Source organism: Theropithecus gelada, chromosome X (assembly GCF_003255815.1).
Source record: "Theropithecus gelada isolate Dixy chromosome X, Tgel_1.0, whole genome shotgun sequence".
NCBI classification, from domain to species: domain Eukaryota; kingdom Metazoa; phylum Chordata; class Mammalia; order Primates; family Cercopithecidae; genus Theropithecus; species Theropithecus gelada.
In genome coordinates this window covers 16,353,596-16,364,260 of record NC_037689.1, presented here as the reverse complement: position 1 = coordinate 16,364,260, position 10,665 = coordinate 16,353,596, and positions in this window count along the sequence as shown.

Sequence of the window (10,665 nt, the reverse complement as noted above, 5' to 3'; positions counted from 1 at the left end):
CAGTGGTGATATTTTGTATATCTCTATTGCCACATCATGCCATTGACTACCAGTGCCCTTCTTACTGCTGGAAATAGACTCATTAGTGCTTTTAAATTTAATCATATTAGAGAAGATTCAAAACCAAGTCAGAGAATTCGTACTTAAGATTCTATCTCCCTGGAACCACTCTTGGTATTAAAATCTGTATCAGTTAGCATTTAATCAGAGAAGCAAAAACTAGTATCTATCTATATCTATATATTTATATCAGATATTCTGCAGAATGGCACTGTTGACTTTTCGGCTGGATAATTCTTTGATGGGGTGTGAGGGTGGGGGACAGTCCTGTGAATTGTGGGTTCATCTATGGCCTCTACTCACTAGATGCCAGTAGAACAACTCCCTACTCTCCACCAAGTTGTAACAACCAAAAATGTATGCAGACATTGCCAAGTGTTTCCTGAGGGTGAAAATTGCCACCAGCTGAGAACTACTGGTATCTCTATATTATCTATATTTTTATTTATAGCTATATGTGTTTGTTTCTTTATCTGTCAGAGAGAGAAATTGGTTATATGGAATTGGCCTTATGTGATTGTGGGAGCTGGCTAAGCAGTCTCTGTATGGCTTCACATAATGCCATACATGATGCTGAGGCTTCAAGATCACGGGGATGGCAGTCAGAAAAGGAAGATCACAAGCAGGCTGGAACCAACAAGCTTAAGCTGGAACTCTGTGGAGAAGGACTAAAACCTGTGTTCATTCTTGTTGCCTCTTACCTTGGTAATGAGGGTATCCAGTGGAAGTGGGGCCCTTTGCCACAAAGTGAAACACACACAGCTGGCCTAGGAGTCTGAGAAGCTGAAAGAATATCAGCAGCAGGTAGAGCAGCCGCAGAATGAGAAGCTGCTTCACACCAGTAGGGTGAATCTACAGATCAGCAGCAATATGTGTGAGCCACAGAATGGCCACCGCTTCTCTTCCAGCCTCCAAATCTCTCAAGAATCTTCCCTATGTCTGACCTCAACTCAAAACAAACAAGAGAAAAAATTCTGGGAAATGCAATTCAGCCTAGACAAGGTGACATATGAGAAAGCCATTTCAAGATAGTTTGCTCAAAGTAGGATCCAAATTATGCCGATACTCAAATGAAAATATTATCCAAGCTGGAAGAATGTGTAGTTCCAAAGACTGACTACAAAATAAATTATGAGCTTAAATGGATCAAAGTCATATTAAATATGTAGAAACTTCAGAACTCCACAAATCAAAAGTATATCATGTATGGATGGAAATTGTTTTCTTCATTGCTGAGATAGAAAAAGGATTTGTCTGGCACAATGTATGACCCTTTGTCTATTCAAAATGATCACAGCTAATGCAAGACATTTAACAGAAAGATAAATTTAATGTTAACAAGCACATTTGATAATTGTCCCAGGAAAGATTATAGGTAATTAGATGGAAGTATTTTTCAAGTAATCTAGGGTAGTCAACATTTTAAATGCACCACAGAGACATTTATCTCAGCAATTCAGCAAAGCAGCATCAACTCTTGAGTCAGAATAAAAGCTTTCAGCTTCTCATTGGAGAAGATTCTGAGCATTTACTTTATTTATAGTAAGACTCTCTCAAATTTTTCTCTAAGATTTCCCAGAACCTTTCTGAGGCTTCATGCAATTTATGTAAGTCACTTAACAAGCACTTGTTGAGCTGTTACTATGTGTCTGGCACTCTTCTAGGTGCTCTCTATATACAAAGAATAAAATAGACAAAAATTCTATTCTCAAGAAACAAGCTTTCAGTGAATCAATAAACAAATATATATACACACACATATAGTTGTGACAAGTGTTATGAAGAAAAATATGGCTGGGTAAAAAGATAGAGAGTTATACAGAGGAATGCTCATGCTTTTTTATATCAAGTATTCAGGTCTTTATACTTTATATCAAGTATTTATATCAAGATACTTTGTATCAAGTATTCAAAGTCCACTAAAGATGATCTGTAAGTATAGATTTGAATCAAATGAGGAAGTAAGTGAGTGAGGATTTCTAGAGGGGAAATCCTAGCATTCTAGGAGAGGGAATCATAAATGCAAAGGCCCAGAAGATTGGAGCTGTTAGTATGTTAGAGGTCCAGCAAGGAGTGCCTAGAGTAGAAGAAGCCAGGGAAAGAGAGTTGGGAGGTGATGTCAATAAAGATCCAGGGGCCAGACTCAGAGACCATGGTTAAGATTTTCTTCTGAGAGACAAGAGAAACCACTGGAGGATTTTGAGCAGAGTGGCATGATCTGAGTTTTGTTTTTAAACGATCTTTCTGTTTGCTTTCTGGCAAGTTGACATTAAGGGGACAGTGGTGGAAACAGGAAGACCAATGAGGAGGCTATTGCAATAATTCAGGATACTAGGGTGGTAGTGATGAAAATAAGGTAGGATAGTCAGATTCTGGACTTCTGGGTATATTTTAAAATAGAGATTATGGGATTTGCTTATAGATGCTATGTGGGATGTAAGAGAAAGGGGTCAAATAAATGTAATTATTTTTTAAAACTTCATATTTCACTTCTCTCCTCCTTTTCTCCAACAGAGTCATCATTTCTCTCTCTCCGAACACTCAGCACCCTACCACTTGCCTCTAGGTGTCTAAAACACTTACCATTCCCCCTACCCCTATAATGAGACATCCAACCCAACTCCACCACTTCTGTTTGTCTCTTTTTGCTATAAAAATTCTCCCTTTCTGCCTGTTCCTTATTCAGTGCTCACCCCATCACTCCATTCAAAGCCTTTATGCTCTGAGACTAACTTTTTCTGCTCACATCTTAAACAGAAAGCATCTGATGTAAGTAATTCAGATTCAGGTAGAAATGACTAATAATTTAAATTAAAATAGTTACTTTTTAGGGAGGTATTTTAAAAAGCTTTGAAATCACCCAAATAAGCCCTTTTCTTGTAAACACTCCTAAGTTCTATGACCACCTACAAATTACACTTACCCTTTTCTTGTGGTAAACACTCCATGAGTTCTATGATCACCTACAAATCACACTTAGTTGGTGACTGCCCCCATCCACGCAGGCCTTATGCTGACATTATCAAGGCTCACGCTTTATCAGAAAAGGAAACTACAAGAAATGAATCACGAATCATTATTTTTAAAGAGCAACTCCCTCACAGCTTGCTTATCACTATTACTAAATGAAGAAAAGAGCTAAACATGTGAACTTACATCACAAGAAGAAAGATCGAAGTCTCTTAACATACCTGAACAGACTTGTCATAAACTATTGTCTGCTCTGTGGACCCAGCAGACTTTGTCCCAGGCCATTGAATGTTCTGAGCCCATTGAATTCCCCTAAGAATCATTTACTACTCCCCCTAAAATCATCCATGTTTCCCTATCTCCCTTTCCACTAAGAAGAAGGGTAAATAAGCATCTCTACCCAATTGTGTGGTGGGGTAATCTCTCTGTGATTTTTCCCTTCGTGCATATGAATACATTTGTATGCCTTCTCTCTTACTAATCTGCCTTTTCAGTGGGCCTTCAGAAGGTGAATGGGAAGTTTTCCATTGGTCCCTACAAGGTCTTAGTTACCTGACCAAACCTAGCAGCACAAGTTGGGAAATTTTTAACCAGAGAAGAAACACTAAGTGAACATTATTTTGTTATCAAGGTAGCCCTGATGAAGTAGCTGGGAAAATTCTTTTACTTACTGTTTTTCTTCAGCCCTTATCTACAGGTACAGCCGCTTAAAAAAAAAAAAAAACAGATGAGCCCCATGATGGAGTCAGAGCTTCCTGACCCCTGACCAGATACCAGAGGGAGATAAGACCCTGAAACCAACCCAAACTGGAAGAGATAACCCCAGTGGCCTTTAGATCATTAACATACCATCATAATGCTAAAATTCCCACCACAGAAAGAAAATTTCTGCCATTTTATGTACATGGGTTGTACGAAGATGTGCGTTTATGAGTTGAGTCTGCACATCTGTAGTCCCACCCTGCACATGCTAACCTTCCTTCTTGCTCCTCGGACCCAGTCCTTAAAAACTCCATGTCTTCTATTGGTCGGGGAGAAAGGGTCTTTAGAGTGTAAGCTCACTCCATCTCCATTTCTGGAAAGGAATAAAACCGACTTGCCTTTTGTTCCAATTGGGTGTTCTTTCTCTGCGACCAGTACAAAGTAGGGAAAAAACTCAATTTGCCAATGACAATATGAGCAACTAGCAATTTGAGCCAGTATAGCCACCTTATTTTCCCTGTACCATCTTCCATTTGAGATAATGTGTGCTTCTAAGAATATATACTTTTATTGCCATGATAGAACTGAAGTGGATGAAAGCCCCTCTAGCTGCTCTATATCTGGTTATTCAATGGATCCCCGAATCCCGTTATAAAACCTATAAGATTTTATTTGCTCATATTTCCCAAATGAAAAAACGATTCAGTTTTATTTTCTTTTTGTCTCCTCAAACAAACAAACAAACAAAGCTAAGCTAGGTTTGACAAAAAAGTATCTAGGTTCTTCTCCCCATCGCACCCCCGACCCCCAAGAAACTTACTCTGAAAAGAGAGAATAATAGAGATTAAATGTCCGCTGTGTCAAGTTTTAATTCAAAGTGATAACATGAAAAGAGACCCCCCAATATCACCCTGGCTCGGGTGATATAGCAGGGTAAGTGGCAAGCCCTTCTCTAGGCACCTATTCCAAGATAGGCTACTGTGAGGTGATTTCAAAATTGCTGGCTCTAATCAGAGAAAAAGATCTGTCTTTCTTAGGGGCTTTGTTCACATGTTTTACCTCTTTTCTTCATTTATTAATAATGATAAGCAAGCTGTGATGGAGTTGCTCTTTAAAAATAATGATTCATGATTCATTTCCTATAGTTTCCTTTTCTGATAAAGCGTGAGCCTTGATAATGTCAGCATAAGGCCTGCGTAGATGGGGGTCAGTCACCAACTAAGTGTAATTTGCAGGTGATCATAGAGCTCGTCACTACTTAGAAGTGTTTACCACAAGAAAAGGGCTCATTTGGATGATTTCAAAGCTTTTTAAAATACCCCCCTAGAAGAGACCAGAGATAATTGTTTTCTTCTTTGGTGGGTCTAGACTTTAGGCAGATAAGAGAATTTCAGAGAACAACTTCATCCAGTGCTTTGAGAGAGACAAAGAACTAAGAGACAGGAGTGGGGGAGGTCAGAGAAATCTTGAGGCTTCTTATTCAGTTCAGGATGTCAAAGTGTCATATTTTGTGAGTATTCGTTTCTGCGACCCAACATGCCCCTGTCTGAAACTTACCAAGAAGTTTCACACCTAGAGTTCATGGCTATGGAGAAAAAATTAAGCCAGTAGCTGAATGGCAAAGGATCCCACCAAACTGGTCTCTCATTCTTGGGACTAGGCCAGTTCAACTAAACAGCTGTGCCTCATTTTAGAAGATGGTGTTGCAGATGGCTCTCAAAGCTAGGCCACTATATTATGTAGGAAAACAGATCTTTAATAAGAGGGATCTCTGTGGAAATAGAAGGGGGAAAAAAAGTCAATGTCTGAAGCAGTCTACAAGCTAGTCCTTCTAAAGTTTGGAGGGCAGCCAGTTGAGAAGACCAGTGGCAACCTGACAGATTTTCCTAGATTGTAATTTGCGTGTAAAGCGTGTCCAAATATGAGCTATTGCGATGATTTTTCTCCACAGCCAATTTGACTAGCCTCAGCTTGCAGGGCCTCAGGAAAAAGGCAGTTTTAATTTCAGTAAGTCCAAGTCAGAAAAAAATGAAAGGAAAATTTGGAAAGATTACTTTGAAGACTTGTCACCAGGAAACAATTCAAGATTCAGCCCAAATTGTAAGTAAATAATAAAAACTCAAAAACAATGAACAAGGCAAAAATCTAAGAACAGGTGTACTATGGTTTTCTTCTGAAACATAATTTTTCTCTCTCCAATATTCCATTTTTCTAAAGATAAAACATGGTAGGACAAATCTACTTGCAAAATAAGCTTTAGCCTTATTACACTTGGTTTCATTATTTGTGTAAAATACAGCAAGAATAGTGATTGGCTATATAGGCTCTTTTAAAGTTAGCTTTGATGGAACTTTTTTGTAAGAAATCTCAGATTTGACTTTTAAAAGCCAGTCAAGGACAAGAAACCAAGGCAAGGATTTGCCATCAGGCTGTACCTATAATACCTGTACAAATTGGGAAAATCCTTCTGTTCCTAAGGTCCCCAAAATATCTTGACTTTCCTGGGCCTGTGAGAGAGTAACAGTCTTTACTTTCCACAAAGTTAGGAACTTTGTAAAAGAACTGTGTAGACAAGGTAACAGGCCAGTCTTTATCCAAGTCTATTGGCTTTGTAAAGTCAACCCCAATCCTTTAAAGCAGTTTGATCACAGATGAAAATATGCTATTCTAGTCAAAGCCTTGGTAAAATAATCAGTGTCTCCAATTGTGTCCTGTTACCAAAGAAAACAGATTCTTATTAAACTTATGCAAATAACTATTTTGCCATAAAATAAGAATTTTCATGAATAGTTTCTGAATTCTTGAGAAATCAGGTAGAGAGAAAGGTATGGGTTTCCATTTTTCTTACCAAAGTATAGTTTACCCAATTGCTGTAAGCTATAAATAACTTTAAAAAATTCTTAACTCTGGAAAACAAACAAAACATACAAATAATAAGCAATGTTTCAAACAAAAAGATTACTGAAAAATCTTTTCACTCCTGTATCGGTTCAGTTCCATGTAATTAATTTTTATTTTGCTTGATGTTGGGTTAGCAATATTCATAAACCCATCAGTTTTCTTTTTTTAAGTAGAGTTTTGGAAGGTTTTACTTGGTTCAATAATATAATCTCCAGAATTTTCAGAAACCTATATTCAAGAGTACTTGCTAGAGTTCTTTCCATGAATTTAATTGAAGACTCAACACTTTAGGATTTGCAAAGTGCTTTTAGAAAAAAAAAAAAAAATCAGAAGGAAACAACTTACTTCTTATTTAAGACATATCAGATTTTTAGAACTCTTATACAATTTTGAAACACATTTCAGTAACATATTTATACAAATATAACCAAAGAATACTAAAGTTATGTGAACTTGAAAAGTATTTGGGCTAGTTAGTTTCTTGGCACTCATTTATTTATAATTCAATTTGGTACCATAGGGACAATATACAAACAGACATCTATATACATGTATGCATAAAAATACAGACACAAAGGCCTTATAGCTTTGGTTTTAAAATTTTAATTATGAAACAGGTAAAACTCACTAGTTTAAAAGGACAGTTTAATTAAATTGTGCCTCTGTAAAAGGAACAAGTTAGTTTGTTTATCCCACACTGCCAAAGCCCTTACTAAGTTTTAGAGAAAACAGGATAGCAAATTTACATTTCAAAGCACAGAGACAGTATTTATGTTTTTCTTAAGAATGAGCTTGGGTTTGTTAGAAGAAGGTTAAAACTGCCAACGTGACACAAAATTATAGAAATTTACCACAGTATTTTCTAAGGAGACTGATTTTATTTAGATAGGTAGTTTCTAATTTAGTCTCTGTTTTCTAACTGGACCACTGAGCTTAGGGTGGAGTTCATCAATGAATAATAGGGCTGATGAAGCATTTGCAGTTTTCAGGGCCTAATGTTTAAATATGAGAAAAGCAGGTGCAGCTGGAAGGCAGGGCATCTAGATCTCCAGAAATCAATAATTCTGTTTTTACACTGAATCTCAGCTCCCACAAAATTGGGCAATACCACTGGACAAGGCTGCACAAGACTTTCACAATGCATCTTGCTACAGGGACTTTCTCCCAAGGCTGGTGGGTGCTCCAACACCAATCAGCCCTCTCTCTGAAAAGTCCACCCCCCAGAAGAGTCTTATCCCTTGGTGCTGAGTGTTTCCACAGCCTCCAAGTATTCAAACTGCACCTTTCTTAAATAAACTTGCAAAGAAACAAGTAGCGTTCTACAGTAATAACCACTCATTGAAACCACTGTTAGCAACCCCAAACACTGTAGCCCTCATCAGTGACAAAGAAGTCATACCATATACAAAGGTCAAGTACTTTCTCACAGTACAGCATATCCCCTGGTATCTCACAATGCCAAACAGACCAGGTAAGAGAATGCAAAAGAGGGCAGAGCTGTAGACCTAAGAGGAAACTGCCCTGACTCCTGGGGTTCCATTTGGAAAACAGGAGAACTCAAAAAAGGAGTCTGTGCCACGTTTTTTCTGTGTTCCTCAAGAGGTCTCAGAGTCACTAGAAGTCCCTTCTAGATCTTTTCATGTGGTGTTGAAGGTGGCAAAAAAGAAGGAGGAATAGAAGTAAATGGGAGAACACGTCTTAGAACAGTAAATTTCAGGAGATTTTATGCTTCCCAAAAGGCCAATGAACTTTTACATTTTTCTCAGCAAAAATTAGACCAAGAAAGAGAGCAAACAACGGGACTAAACATATAAATAAAAGAGGGTTTTGATCAACTGAAAACAATTCTCAGAAACAGGATTCAAAAGAGAAAAAGCAGAAAGGTGTTTAAAAAAAAAATTTAGCTTGAATGTCAGCTTTTAATTAAGCTGAATTCTGACTATAGAAGTCCTGAAAAAAATCTTTCCAAATCTCTTATTATCACATTTTAGCTGAGACAAATGCCAATATTCCTGGCTTTTGAACTATTTTTATTCTTTCTCTCTCTCTCTCTCTTTCTTTCTTTCTTTCTTTCTTTCGTTTTCTTTCTTTCTTTCTTCGTTTCTTTCTTTCTCTTTTTCTTTCTTTCTTTTTTCTATTTTTTCCTTTCCTTTCCTTTCCTCTCCTCTCCTCTCCTCTCCTCTCCTTTCCTTTCCTTCTTTATTTCTTTCAAACCAAGGGTACCTTCGCAAAATGACTCACCAAAACCAATAAGCTTTAACCAAGGTTATGACTTAACCAAGAATGCACAAGGAGGTGCAAAGCAGTCCTCATAAGTCCAGAACCATCCCAAAGACCGCTCAAAAAAATCAAAGTTTTGCTAACCACAAATGGGGTACAACTCACATTTTTGTCTGGCCATGTTTTCTGGGGTCTCCACTTCTCAACTAACCATCTACACACAAAGACCGTAAAGCCTTATGTGCCTTCTGCAAATGGAGGAAGACAGAAAATCCAAAGCCGTCCATGAAAGGGAAAAAGATCAATAACAAATGGGCACTCCCAAAAGTCAAACATCATACAAATGTCAAAACAAGTTTTCAATAAATGTTTCTTTTCCTCAATTAGAGGACATAGATCTGCAGGAATTGGTTCTCTGACTGGGAATCAAACCTAGGTCATGGTGGTGAACTTGTGGAATTCTAATCACTAGACTACAGGATGGAGTGCACCTTATTGTAAATCCCTCAGGGAATCCAAAGCAGGCAGTTTTGTACAAAGGATTTTAACTTTGTTTTAGGTCAGATTTTTTCTCTTTGGAGAATGGGTTTTTTTTGTTTGTTTTTTTTTTTTAATGAGTCTTGCTCTGTCAGCCAGGCTGGAGTGAAGTGGCATGATCTTGGCTCACTGCAACCTCTGCCTCCCGGGCTCAAGCAATTCTCCTGCCTCAGCCTCCCAGGTAGCTGGGATTACAGGCGTGTGACACCACGCCTGGCTAATTTTTGTATTTTTAGTAGAGACGGGTTTTCATCATGTTGGCCAGGCTGGTCTTGAACTCGTGACCTCCCAAAGTGCTGGGATTACAGGCGTGAGCCACTGCATCTGGCCATTGTCAAGAGAATTTCTAAGATTAGCCATGACACTAGTCATGTGTCTTTTTAAAATTTGATCCTGTCATAGATATAAGTAAGGTAATTGTTTAGAATGAGGGATCTCTAAAATCTTTTTTTGTTTAATTAATGGTCTTTATAAGTTGAAGGATCCATCTTTTGCTCATTGACAATTAGAATTTCCAGTGATATACCTATTCCAGTAGCGATTCAATCCAATAAGCCTTTTCATGGAAAACCTAAGAGGTGATTTTCCAGGTTTAGAATAAGTTTTTAGCACATAAGCAAGAGGTATTCCTGGACAGGGCATAGAAGAGATATTCCTAATAATTCCCAAAAAAACTCATTCCCAGGAAGAGGCTGAGCTAGTGAAAGACTTGTTGTCATAGATACTTAAGATGGCGTTTGTGTGTCCTGTTCCACCAGTATCCCACAGATTTGTGGAGGCCTACCAGTTCCAGACCCATTAATTCATGACACCAGGCTCTCCTGAGATTAGACTTTCCCAGGACAAACCAGGCAACCACAGTTGAAACAACAAAAACTCCTATGGATGGAACTTCTTATTTAAGACAAACTACCCTAAGAGATTGGTACATTCAGAACAAAATGTGTGCTGCTTAAAATCTTATGTGCTTCAGCCTTCCAGCCATTTTCACATGTGACTTGAAAATCATGCCTCCTCTATGGTAAAAACCAAGAGAGAGTGCTCTACTTGGTCACAAATCATACTCTCAAAGACATAACACAAAACAAGAGGAGAACCTCATCTGTTTTTTTGTTTCAGGGACTCACAGCAAAGTTTGTCTAAATAGACGCACATCTGATCAGAATTGCAAAATGACCAGTGTGCAGGGCTGGCTTGAACAATGGATTTATAAGGGTTTTAAGCCATGTTCTACCCTGTGGTACTCCTCTTTATGACAGAACAATACAGAAAGAC